Raw genomic sequence first — 13,068 nt, 5'->3', positions numbered from 1 at the left:
AATTCACCATTTAAAATGTATCATTTAATAGTTTTTTTGTAGGTTTAGTGTTTTATTAATTTCATGTTTTTTTAATAAATTTTATTTTTCTATTCCCCATACAATTGCAGTCCCCTTATTTTGACCCCCATCCCTCACCTCCCTGCCCCCCACTCCCCATAGAGTGTCTCTGGTTCATAGTTTTTTGTTGATTTTGATTTTCACTTTCTTATAGTTATTCATTTTCCTGGTCCCTTATTTAAGTTTTCTAGATTCCTACTATGAGTGAGACCATCCGGTATTCTTCTTTTTTTTCTGGCTTATTTCGATGAGCATGATCCCTTCCATGTCCATCCATGTTGCTACAAATTGCATGTGTTTATCTTTTTTGAATGCTGAGTAATATTCCATGGTGTATATGTACCACATCTTCTTGATCCAGTCATCTATTTTTGGGCATTTGGGTTGTTTCCAAAGCTTAGCTATTGTCAACAGTGTTGCTATAAACATAGGGGTGCAGGTGCTCTTTGGAATTGATGTTTCTGTGTCCTTTGGGTAAATACCTAGGAGTGGAATTGCTGAATCATATGGAAGCTCTATGTTTAGTAGGTCAAGAAATCTCCACACAGCTCTCCATAGTGGTTGGACCAGTTTGCACTTCCACCAACAGTGCAGGAGAGTTCTTTTTTCTCCACATCCTCGCCAACATTTGTTGTTGCTAGTTTTTTAATATGTGCCATTCTCACTGGTGTAAGATGGTATATCATGGTAGTTTTGATTTACATTTACCTGATTACAAGTGATGTTGAACATTTTTTCATATGCCTGTTGGCCATTTGCATTTCCTCTTCAGCGAACTTTCATTTTAGCTCTTCTGCCCATTTTTTGACTGGATTATTTTCTTTGTTGTTGTTGGGTCTCATCAGCTCTTTGTAGATTTTTGTGATCAGTTTTTATCATTAATTTTGTGTGCAAAAATGTTCTCCCAGTTGGTGGAGTTTCTCTTTGTTTTTGTTATTGTCTCTTTTGCTGTGCAGAGGCTCTTTAATTTGATGTAGTCCCAGCTGTTTATCTTTGCCTTCACTATCACTGCTTTGGGTGATGTGTCTGTAAAGATGTCTTTGATGTGCATATCACGTAGTGTTTCGCCTATATTTCCTTCTATGTATTTTATGGTTTCAGGTCTTATGTCTAGTTCTTTAATCCATTTTGAGTTGATTTTTGTGTATGGTGTGAGGTAGTGGTCAAGCTTCATTCTTTTGCATGTAGCAACCCAGTTTTCCCAGCAGCATTTATTGAACAAGCTTTCTTTGCTCCAATGCATAGTCTTTGCTCCTTTGTCAAAGATTAGTTGACCATAAATCTGTGGGTTTATTTCTGGATTTTCTATTAGATTCCATTGGTCTGTGTGTCTGTTCTTGTTCCAATATCATGCAGTTTTGATGATTATGGCTTTTAGTATAGTTTGAAGTCTGGGAGTGTGAGGCCTCCATCCCCTTCTTTTTTTTTCAGGAGAGCTTTGGCAATTCGGGGTTTTTAGTGATTGATTCCATATGAATTTCATCAATAATTGTTCTATTTCTTTAAAGAATGACATTGAAATTTTTATTGGAATAGCATTGAATCTGTATATTGCTTTTGGTAGGATGGCCATTTTAATAATGTTTATTCTTCCAATCCATGAGCAGGGGATGTCTTTCCATTTCTTTGTGTGTTCTTCTATTTCTTTTAACAGTGTTTTATAGTTTTTCTTTGTATAGGTCCTTTACCTCTTTTGTTAGATTTATTCCCAAATATTTGATTTTTTTTGTTTCAATAATAAAAGGGATGGTTTTTTTGATTTCTTCTTCTTCAGATTTATTGTTTGTGTATAGGAAGGCTACTGACTTTTGTGTGTTGATTTTGTATCCTGCCACTTTACTGAACTGATTGATTAGTTTTTCTGTGGAGTTTTTGGGGTCTCTATGTATATTATCATATCATCTGCAAATAGTGATAGTTTGACTTCTTCTTTTCCTATTTGGATTCCTTGTATGTCTTTCTCTTGTCTTATTGCTCTGGCTAGGACTTCCAGTATTATATTGAAAAGCAGTGGTGAAAGTGGACATCCTTGTCTTGTTCCAGATCTTAATGGAATTGCTTTCAGCTTTTCACCATTGAGAATGATACTGGTTGTTGGCTTGTCATATATGGCCTTTATGATGTTGAGGTATGTTCCTTGTATCCCAAAAATTTCAAGGGCTTTTATCATGAATGGGTGTTGCACTTTGTCGAAAGCTTTCTCAGCATCTATTGATATTATCATATGTTTTTTATATTACTTTTTGTTAATGTGTTGGATAACATTAATTGATTTTCGGATGTTAAACCATCCTTGTGTCCCTGGAATGAATCCTACTTGGTCGTGGTGAATTATCGTATGGATACATTGTTGGATTCTGATAGCTAAAATTTTATTGAGGATTTTTGCATCAGTGTTCATTAGGGAGATTGGCCTATAGTTTTCCTTTTTTGTGTTGTCCTTGTTCGGTTTTGGTATTACTGTAATGTTGGCTTCATAGAACGTGTTTGGTATTGTCCCTTCCTTCTCAATTTTTTGGAAGAGTTTGTGAAGGACAGGCACTAATTCGTCTCTGAATGTTTGGTAGAATTCATTTGTAAATCCATCAGGTCCTGGGCTTTTGTTTTGGGGGAGGTTTTTGATTACCATTTCAATTTCGCTGCTTGTAATTGGTCTGTTTAGGTGTTCTATTTCTTCTTTATCTAGCTTTGGGTGATTGTAGAGTTGTAGGAATTTGTCCATCTCCTCTAGATTGTTGAACTTGTTTCCATGTAATTGTTCATATTAGTTACTGATTATTCTTTTGATTTCTGCTGTGTCTGTTGTGATTTCTCCTCTTTCATTTATGATCCTGTTTATTTGTGCTTTCTCCCTTTTTTCCTTTGTGAGCCTGGCTAGGGGTTTGTCTATTTTATTGATTTTTTTGAAGAACCAGCTCTTGGATTCATTGATCTTTTGGATTGTTTTTTTCGTTTCAATTTCATTTATTTCTACTTTGGTTTTTATTATTTCTTTCCTTCTACTGGTTTTGGGGTTTTTTTGTTCTTCTTTTTCTAGATCTTTGAGCTTCGAGATTAGGTTGTTTCTTTGAGTTCTTTCTTGATTCTTGATGTGAGCCTCTATTGCTATACATTTTCCTCTTATTACTGCTTTTGCTGCATCCCATACATTTAGGAAATTGCTGTCCTCCTTGTCATTCAATTCAAAGAATTTTTTTAATTTCTTCTTTGATCTCCTCATTAGTCCAGTGGTCTTCCAGTAGTGTGGGTTTCAATCTCCATGAGGTAGGAGAGTTCCTTGCCTTGTTTATATGGTGTATTTCTAGTTTGATGCCTTCATGGTCAGAAAGGATGGTTGTTATGATTTCAATCTTGGTGTATCTGTTGATGTTTGTCTTGTGTCCCAGTATGTGATCAATCCTGAATAATGATCCGTGTATGCTTGAGAAAAATGAGTACTCCGTTTTTGGGGGGTTTAGTGTTCTATAGATGTCTGTTAAGCCCAAGCGCTCTAGGTCTTATTTAGAGCTTTAGTGTCTTTACTTATTTTTTGTCTCATTGATCTGTCCATTGTTAATAGTGGTGTGTTAAAGTCTCCCACTACATATGTCTCTGATGTCTGTTTTCAGAGATGACAATAGTTGTCTGATACATTTTGGTGCTCCTTCTTTTGGTGAATATATGTTAATGAGTATTATTTCTTCTTGAAGTATTGTCCCCTTGATCATAATGTAGTGACCGTTGGGGTCTCTTTTTATCTTTTTGAGTTTGAAATCTGTTTTATCTGATATAAGTATAGCTGTTCCTGCTTTCTTTTTTGGTCCATTTGCTTGTAGGATTGTTTTCCATCCTTTAACTTTGAGTCTATTTTTATCTTTTGTAGCTAAATGTGTTTCCTGGAGACAGCAAAAGGTTGGGTTTTGTTTCTTAATCCAGGCTGCAACTCTGTGTCTTTTTATTGAAGAGTTTAGTCCATTTACATTTAGGGTTAATATTGATATGTTAGCATCTGTATTTGCCATTGTGTTTGTCTTTCCTTTGATTTATTTATTTATTCTTTTAATAACTTTTTTTTTGCCTTCTTTTGTTGTTTTTCGTCCCTCTGAGGTTCTTGCTTTAGGACTCCTTTTAGTATTTTTTGGAGTGGGGGTTTAGTCGTAATGAAATTCCAGAGTATCTGTTTGTCTGGGAAGGTCCTTATTCTTTCTTCATAGAGGAAGGAAAGCTTTGCAGGATAGAGTATTCTTGGTTGGCATCTGTTTTCTTGGAGTCTGTTGACTATGTCCTTCCACTCTCTCCTTGCCCGTAGTGTTTCTTCGGAGAAGTCTGATGTCAGCCTGATTGGTTTTCCTTTGAATGTTATCTGTTTCTTCCCTCTTGTCAGCTTCATTATTTTTTCCTTGTCCTGAATTCTTGGGAGCTTTACTATTATGTGTCTTGCTGTATTTTTCCTTTCGTCGTGGATGTTTGGTGTTCTTCTTGCTTCTTGTATATCAATTTTCAGCTCCTTCTTCATGTTTGGGAAGTTCTCTTCAATTATCTCTTTGAATATTTTCTCTGTTCCTACATCTCTCTCCTCTCCTTCTGGTATTCCTATAACTCTTATATTTCCTTTCCTCATGGAGTCAGATAGTTCCCGAAGTCTTTCTTCGTTCTTTTTCCTTCTTACTTCTCTTTCCTTTTCTGTTTTGGTTCTTTTTATTTCTGTGTCTTCAAGAATGCTTATTCGTTCTTCCATTTCATCTATTCTGCTTTCATTGCTTTTCCCAGAGTTTTTAGTGCCTCCATTAATTCTTTGATCTCCTGCATTTCTTTTACTTCCGTCTTTAGGGACTCAATTTCATTCTTCTGATCGTTGATTATTTTTCCCTTATCATTATTTTCCTTTATGACTTCTGTCATTTTTTTAATCATGGCAATTTTGAATTCTCTTTCTGGAAGGCTCAGAAGTTCTTCCAAGTTACTGTCGTTGCAATCTGGAGGGTGGTTTTCTTTTTGTGGTGTACTTTTTTCCTGAGGAGTTGCTAGGTTGCGTGTGGTTCTTCTACTCCCTACTGTCTGTTTTCTGATTTGCTGTATACATTGGGACACTGTGTTGCTGGGACTGGCCGGCATCTTGGGTGAACTTCTCCACTCCCCTCTGGCTCCAGGAGCCATCTGTCAGTTTCAAGCAGTCTTTACTGAAGAAAGGTCCCTGTTCTAAAATGCCGATGCGGGGACACACTCCACTGCATGCCTGGTTCCCTGGTTCCCTGTGCGCCTGGTGGGTTCCCGCTCCCTCTCTGGGCTTGGACTGCAGGACAGAAGGGGTCTGGCGTGGGCGAACTTCCCAGCTTATCTCTGGCTCCTCCGGGAGCCTTCTGCTGGTTTCAGGCAGTCTTTACTGAAGAAATGTCCCTGTTCTAAAATGGTGATGTGGGACGCACTCCCTGCGTGCCTTGTCTGCCCCGGCGGTGGGTGCCCGCTCCCGCTCTGGGCTAGGACTGTAGGCCAGAAGGGGTCTGGTGTGGGCGAACTTCCCAGCTTATCTCTGGCTCCTCCGGGAGCCTTCTGCTGGTTTCAGGCAGTCTTTACTGAAGAAATGTCCTGTCTAAAATGGCAATGTGGGATGCATTCCCTGTGTGCCTGGTTTGCCCCGGCTGTGGGTACCCGCTCCCCCTCTGGGCTTGGACTGCTGGTCAGAAGGGGCCTGGCATGGGCGAACTTCCCAGCTCACCTCTGCCTCCTGAGGGAGCCTTCTTTTGGTTTCAGGCATTCTTTACTGAAGAAATGTCCCTGTTCTAAAATGGCGATGCGGGATGCACTCCCTGCACGCCCGTTTTTGGGCACACTCTTCTGCAAGCCCAGTCTGCCCTGGCTGTGGGTGCCCGCTCCCCCTCTGGGCTTGGACTGCTGGTCAGAAGGGGCCTGGCGTGGGTGAACTTCCCAGATCACCACTGGCTCCTCCAGGAGCCTTCTGCTGGTTTCAAGCAGTCTTTTCTGAAGAAAGGTCCCTGTTCTATGGGGTGTTGGTGATTTTTTTTATGGTCGCTAGGTGGCGCCAGAGATCTCTCCTAGTGTCCTTGGGGGGCTGTTTTTTCACCCCGTGGGACGGGGAACAGAGTGGGATTGGCGGGGAAAGCCTCAATGGCTTTGGGGTGCTGTGTCTGCCTTGTGCCCCACTGTCATGGGGAACCCACACCCCGAATTTCGTGCCCCAGGTCTCAGTTCCAAAGCCCTCAGGTCCAGGACGCAGGCTGTAGCCCAGTTCAGTGTATGCAGAAATGGTGCCTTTTGCACCCCGCTCCCATGTCCAGGCGCCTGGTTTCTGATTACACAGTGAGGGACATTCACCTCAGTGAGGGCCCCCGCATGTCTCCCCCCCAAGCCTAGGTCGCAGGCGTGGGGACCTGGGCAGCCGCAATCCGCGTTTACTTTTCAAGCACGCTGCTTTTCCGCACAAACTTACCAGCTGGCCTGGGGCTGTTTGTAGGTCTCTGGGAGTCTTTGTTTTTCTCTAATGGCACCTGGAGCATTTTGCTCACCTCCGCGGCGAATCCTGCAGGGTTCTCCACAGCTCCAGTTCACGGGGTGTGGTGGCTGAAATAGTTCCTTTCCACTCACAGTCCTGCTTGATGCGTAGTTTGTTCTTGTTGGTTGTTTTAGTTTTTTTTTGTTTGTTTGTTTTTTTCCTCCTTTCTGTTGGTCGGAGAGTGCCGACTTTGTGAGTGGGGGAGGGTAGCAGGGTTCCGAGCTTTCCTCCCTTCTAGTCCTCTTTTATGGCAACTTTCTTCTTCAGGTAGTTTGCTGGAGTCATCCATTTATCTTCCGTGTCCCAGTTCTCACCAGGACCTGCCGCTTTTCCTCCCTATTAACTTTTTTTTTTTTAATGGGAGATCTTACTCACAGCGTTTCCTCGCCACCATGATGATTCACCAATTTCCTAATAGTTTTTATTATATTCATTTATGATGTTGTGCACCCATCAGCACAACCTACTATTATAACATTTCATCCCTCTCAAAAGGAAACCATAAAATCTCTATTCATAATGAGGTAAAAGATGTTGTCATCTGTTTTGGGTCATGGGGAACAAGTAGAATGGCAAATAGAGTGGGGAAAGGAAGAGGTGGATGGATAAAAGAATGGCTCTATTCTCAGTAGCTCTCCCGGAACTTCTATGCTCCTACTGGAGGGCAGACATCTTCAAACACTCTTCCTTCGTAAATTTAGCTTGTGGAAATTCACTGTGTGATTCCATTTAAACCTAATGGGAGTGTCAGAGTTTATAAAAAGGCTGGTTTGTGAATTACATTCCTCTCCACTGGGTTCCCCTTTTCCTTTCAAAAGAGGTTCAGGCTGAAGTAGAATCTAAGCACAGTGTGTGTTTTGCTTGAGCAAAGAGGCAATTGTAATCAAGTGGTGCTGTGTTTTAGCTAGGCAATTTAGAAACAAATACTTGCATTGGGTTGCTTTTAATAAGGCCATTATGATTTCCTTGCATTTTCCATCTTTTAAAGTTTTTCAGGGACTAGAGTGTTAAGGAAAAGCTCGGGCTTTTTATTTAAAAAATATAAAAATGTGAATAGAATATTCATTAAAAGCAAGCAACAAAAACAAAATGTGTGAATGTTTTCCTTTCTGAGAGATATGAGTCTGAATTGACCTCATGAAGTGCTTCCTGGGCCCTTTCATCCTTCTCTTCCACCTCATCTCAAACTCTTTTGGATGTATCTGGAAATCTTTGCATCAGAAACATCAAGTAATACTAAGTGTTTGTTCTGATAGTAAAAGCCCTTATAAACACCCTTGTTTAAAAATCCTTTCTTTGTGTGAGCTATTTCTCTAAAGAAACAAAGGAAAGCATAGGTTTTGACTTCGTTTTTTGTCTGGGAAAGTGAGCAGTGTGTTACTAGGTCTATGACGTTCTATTGCTTTGTTCCCTCTGCTGGCAAAAGAGAAGTACTACTGCCACTTCTCAGGCTTTATTTTAGTACATTTCCAGATCTGACTGATTAAAAGAGCTAAATGAAATGCAATGACCAATATTAAAATTAAAATGAAAATTCCCCATACAAATGTAATTTCTGTTACACACTCTCTTCCTGGTCCCTTCCTATGCCCTGAGAATGTGGAAGGTGTTTCATGCAGGGCTGACTTGGAAAAATGACAGTTGATAGGACAGCCTTGTTTCAGCCAGGGTGTACCTGCAGTGGTGGTCTAAAGAAGTGAATTCCAGAGAAGAAATTGTTGTTTTTTTTTAAAAAAAAAACATATATTTATTTATTTTAAAGGTTTATTTTTACTTATTTATACAAGCACTGGGTACAGTCAGAAGCGCGGGAGGGTGAGAGGATTCACCAGAGCCAAGCGGGGAGCAGAGCAGGCAGACTGATGAAGTACACTGCTGAGGGGAGCAGCGGGTGGCAGGAGAGGTCTGCGCGCCATGTGGGACCCTCCTCCGGTGGCCGGGGAGCAGCTGGGGATCGAACCGGCGCTGCAGAGGCTGCGGGCAGCTTCGCAACCCAGCACTCAAACACTGCGCCACCGGGGAGGCCCCAAGAAATTGTTTTTATTAAAGATTTATTTATGCATACAACAGGCCAGAGATGCAGGGAGTGAGAGGATTCACCAGAGACAGAGTGGGGAGCAGAACAGGCAGACTGAAATACACTGCTGAGGGGAGCAGCAGGTGAGTCAGGAGAGGTCTGCTGTGCCATGTGGGTCCCTGGGCTGGGGTCGAACTCATGCTGCAGTGGCTGCGGAGAGCTTCATAGTGCTGCATCTTAACCTCTTGCGCCACCAGGGAGGCCCCTCCGGAGAAGAAAATTTTACGCATGAAGAGAACAGGCCAGAATTCTGTATGACTTTACAGCTATAGTTTAAAATTTTGTAGGTATCTTGGCACTGTATATGTTGTCCTCTGAATTGAGATGACATCTGTCTCTTCACCTTGTTGTGTATTATGTCTAAACTACAGATAGTAAGCAACTGTTTCTTTTAAAAAGTTGTTTAAATTTTTTTAAGTTAAACTTTTTTTTGCTTAATTACTGCTTTTAGATCTTTTATCCCTTAATATTTGAATGTTCATGTTAAAGAGTTAGTGATATTTTTAGAAATAGAATGCACTTAAATTATTTTACATAGTAATGCATTTCTGTCATTACATGTTTCTTTGGATTAACCCAAAAGCTCAAACCTAAATTGAAATTGCCGAATTAAATTTAATACATTTCATCCACAAACTCAATGAAAAATGAGTGTAATATGACTTTAGATAACATTACTGAAGTATTGGAAGTAACATAACACTTGAAAATTAGACCAAATTTATAGTTTAATTTAAAATGCTATTTCTATCTCTGACATGAGTCTTTTATTTCATAATGTATATTCTTAAATATGTTTGTTTTCCTTTTCCCCAAGAATTGACATTTTAAATTCACAACCATATTGCCACTACCTTTCAGAGTTTGCTTCATCTCCTTTATTTTGTCACCTCGAAGCTGGAGTAAAGGCACACTAAACAAGGTCATTTGCTGAGTGTCTCTTCCATGCCACTGCTTCCATTGTTCATTTGCTAAGGACTAAAGGTGCTTTCAGAGCACCCATCCCTTGACAGCTTGTCTTGTTGTTAGAAAACGTAGTAACTGTCCTGGCTAAAGCACAGTGTCAGCGTATTACAAACCAGGTGTTCTCCCCCATTCCAACAGAAACCCTTTGTTCTCCTGTGTGTTTCAGCATAGTACCTAGCTCCTAGCATGAGTGTGTGTGTGTGTGTGTGTGTGTGTGTGTTCTTGATCATTGAATGAGTAAATGTAATCCAGTGCTAGACATGTTGATTCCTGTTTTATGATTTCTTTTGGTGGTAGTTAATGCAAAGCAAGGAAAGAAGATTAGACAAACCTAATAGAATCAGAGTGTCTGTAGGATATTTGTGATAATTAGCAAGAGTTGCACCTTGTGCTATTTTATTAGAACTAGCTAAAGAAAAGAAAAACATTGAATATGTCACCAAGACTAACCTCTTATTCTTATATTCTTATTTTCTTATTTTTTATATATTCTGGAAGGAGTATATATTCTGGAAGAAGTGAGACTGTGTGTGGGGGGGGTGGGGGGTGGGTGGGTGTGAATGTGTGTGTGAGTGTATGTTTGTATAACATATAATTGGCAGCCTAAAGCAAAATGGCATAATATACCAGAAAAAAAATGTTATCTGAAAATCAGTATACATGAAGAGTTTTTGAAAATAAAGACCATGTGAAGCAATGATTATTAGAACAGAAAAACAAATAGACTAGTGTTATAGCAATAAGCCAAACCTGGTTCCTTAAAGTAACCAGTAAAATTGGCAAATCCTTTGTAAGGCTGATCAAGAGCTAAAAAAGAAAACCTAAAAATAAATGATGTTAGAAATAAGTTCAAGAATATAAATACAGATAAACCCAAGGAGACTGAAGGCATGAGACTGCTTTGTATACACTTAAAACCTCTAAATACACTTATTAAAATTCAAAGATATATACATTATCAAATTTAGGTAAAGGAATAGAAAATTTTAAGAAAACAATAATCATAGAAGAAGTTCAGTAGTCAAAAATCTATCCTTAAAGTAGACATGAGATTCAGAAAATTTTTTAGGTAATTACTACTAACCTTAAAGAAATATATAATTTTATATTATAAAATAGATTACATATATTATTAACACATTTTGCATAATTATGTCATTATATTCTTATAGCACAAAATATCCATAGTACAATATTTTTCTATTGTAAAGACATGTCCCAGATAATAGAATAAGATTGGAAATATCTTGGATAGTTAAAAAAGGCTTGCAGAGTTCTGATACCAAACTATTAAGAAAAAACATCTAAGGAAAAGTGTAGTGTAGGGCCTCCCTGGTGGTACAAGAGGTTAAGATGCAACCTATAAAGCTATCCACAGCCACTGCAACAGGAGTTCAATCCCTGGCCAGGGAACTACCCACATGGCGTAGCAGACCTCTCCTGACTCACCCGCTGCTCCCCTCAGCAGTGTATTTCAGTCAATCTGACTGTTCTGTTCCCCACTCTGTCTCTGGTGAATCCTGTCAACCCTCGCATCTCTGGCCTATACATCAGCTCTTGTATGCATAAATAAATAAATCTTATTTAAAAAGTGTAGTCTAATATCACTTGTGAGTGTAGATGCAAAACTTCTAAATTATCAATTAGCAATGCATATGAATAAATAAGTAATGCATCAAAAGAACTAAACATGATGACCAACTGCAGTTTATATTTCACTGTATAAAGGAACCTGATTTTGAATATCCAATGATATTGATATCTCCTGATCAATGTAATTAATTCAAAAAGTGGAATGGAATAAGAGGGACAACTTTTATTATTTATGAGGATACCTTATCTATGCAGAAACCAAAAATAAAAAGGTGTTTGGGTAACTGTTTTAAAACTAAGAAATTGTTGAATCAAGATGATGAAAATAGAAATCAATGAACAAATATAAAGAGTTTTCCTATACACCACTACTAACCAACTAGAATTTTTAATTTCCTTCAGCATAACAATCTTTTTAGAAGAGCAATTTTTCTAAAGTTATTCTATAAATTTAATACAACCCCATTCAAAGACCCAGAAGCTGAAATGTGCAAGAAGGGTCAAGAAATTTTGAGGCGGAAAAGGAAAAAAAATGGGAAACTTTCTTACACGATATCAAAACATACTACTATGAATAATTTTACCAACAAAAGGGCTAACCATAAGAAATGGGTAAGCTCCTAGAAATAGACAACCTACCAAAACTGGACCATGGAGAAGTAGAAAATCTGCACAGGTCAATTACTTGTAAGGAAAGTGGCCAGTGAACAAAAACCTCTCAAAAAATGAAAATCCAGTCCCAATGGTTTCACTGATTAATTCTACCAGTCATTTAAAGAAGGATTACTACTAATCCTTCATAAATTCTTTTTTTTATAATAAATTTTATTTTTATATTCCCCATACAATTGCAACCCCCCCATTCTGACCCCAATCCCTCCCCTCCGCCCCCACCCCCCCAAAAGTGTCTCTGGTTCATAGTTTTTTGTTGATTTTGATTTTCATTTTCTTATAGTTATTCATTTTCCTGGTCCCTTATTTAAGTTTTCTAGATTCCTGCTATGAGTGAGACCATCCGGTATTTTTCTTTTTCTTTTTGGCTTATTTCACTGAGCATGATCCCTTCCAGTGCCATCCATGTTGCTGCAAATTGCATGTGTTTATCTTTTTTGAATGCTGAGTAATATTCCATGGTGTATATGTACCACATCTTCTTGATCCAGTCATCTATTTTTGGGCATTTGGGCTGTTTCCAAAGCTTAGCTATTGTAAACAGTGCTGCTATAAACATAGGTGTGCAGGTGCTCTTTGGAATGGATGTTTCTGTGTCCTTTGGGTAAATACCTAGGAGTGGAATTGCTGGATCATATGGAAGCTCTATGTTTAGTAGGTCAAGAAATCTCCACACAGCTCTCCATAGTGGTTGGACCAGTTTGCATTCCCACCAACAGTGCAGGAGAGTTCCTTTTTCTCCACAACCTCGCCAACATTTGTTGTTGCTAGTTTTTTTAATATTTGCCATTCTCACTGGCGTAAGATGGTATCTCATGGTAGTTTTGATTTGCATTTACCTGATTACAAGTGATGTTGAACATTTTTTCATATGCCTGTTGGCCATTTGCATTTCCTCTTCAGAGAAGTTTCTTTTTAGCTCTTCTGCCCATTTTTTGACTGGGTTATTTTCTTTGTTGTTGTTGAGTCTCATCAGCTCTTTGCAGATTTTTGTGATCAGTCCTTTATCATTAGTGTTGGGTGCGAAAATGTTTTCCCAGTCAGTGGGGTTTCTCTTTGTTTTTGTTATTGTCTCTTTTGCTGTGCAGAAGCTCTTTAATTTGATGTAGTCCCAGCTGTTTATCTTTGCCTTCACTATCACTGCTTTGGGTGATGTATCTGTAAAGATGTCTTTGATGTGCAAATCACATAGTGTTTTGCCTATATTTCC

The sequence above is a fragment of the Talpa occidentalis genome, unplaced genomic scaffold (assembly GCF_014898055.3).
Source record: "Talpa occidentalis isolate TD23 unplaced genomic scaffold, MPIMG_talOcc4v2.1 talOcc4.13, whole genome shotgun sequence".
NCBI classification, from domain to species: domain Eukaryota; kingdom Metazoa; phylum Chordata; class Mammalia; order Eulipotyphla; family Talpidae; genus Talpa; species Talpa occidentalis.
This window is presented reverse-complemented; position numbering follows the sequence as displayed.